This window comes from Chaetura pelagica, unplaced genomic scaffold (genome assembly GCF_000747805.2).
Source record: "Chaetura pelagica isolate M959 unplaced genomic scaffold, ChaPel_1.0 scaffold116, whole genome shotgun sequence".
In the NCBI taxonomy this organism is placed as follows: domain Eukaryota; kingdom Metazoa; phylum Chordata; class Aves; order Apodiformes; family Apodidae; genus Chaetura; species Chaetura pelagica.
In genome coordinates, this window is record NW_009953655.1 from 4197820 (window position 1) to 4198783 (window position 964).

Sequence of the window (964 nt, forward strand, 5' to 3'; positions counted from 1 at the left end):
CCTGCTGAAAATTGTCTTAAGTCAGAGCACCTGATTTCGGGCTGATGCATTCAGGACCTTTTGCAGACTGTGAGATGCTCCTCACTCTGAGAATAGCAGTGGAAATACTTCACCTTGATGATAAATGCCTGAACAGCTCTTAAATTTGGCAGTGTTTTGAAGTTGTTTTAGATTTTGTAGTAACAAGTTGTTCAAGTTTTTAGATAATTCAGGAAGAAGGTTTCTGTTAATAGATTTTTAAACTGGGTGGCTGAGGGAGCAGCTTGACATTTTCCTTGGGAGTTTGGTGGTATCATAAACCACAGGCTTTGCTGTCATGGTCTACAAAATTGTTATGGGAACAATAAAAGAAATCATTAAAATATATAGCTGTTTAGAGGCTGTGTACTCAGCTGTGTAAACAAAAAAGGCAGAAATTATTCAACAAACAAAACCTAGTCTGAAAAAGAAGAATGGAAAACCACATTATTTTTTATTATTATTATTATTTTTAATACAAGGAACCTTTAGCCATGTCAGATGTGTGCATTTGGAAATGTTGATGTGAAATGTATTTCTTCCCTGATAGTGAATTTTTAAAAAATTCTTTCAAGTGTTTCAAGCAAAGCTATGCTTTAAGATGTAGAATTTTAATGTGGTGCCTGGATACTCTGATATTTGTTTTGTTTTATAGGGCTGGCAGTGTCTTCATGGGTTTCTTAGTTGGGGTGAATAAGTTTGGCAGTCAAAAGAAACTCTGTAATAACCAAAACCTGAATTTGTGTAAGTACAAATACGTAACAATGCTAATCTAGATAAATTATGTAACCTGTTTAATAAAAATATTTACCCTCTGTTTCTTGGACTTAGTCTGTTATGTATAAAGTTACAACCAAATATTTGAATCCCTCTGTAGGTTGTTCAACAGGTTAAGAGCTGGTAGAAGAATGAAATAACACTTCTCTGTGCTGGAAGGCATCTGAAA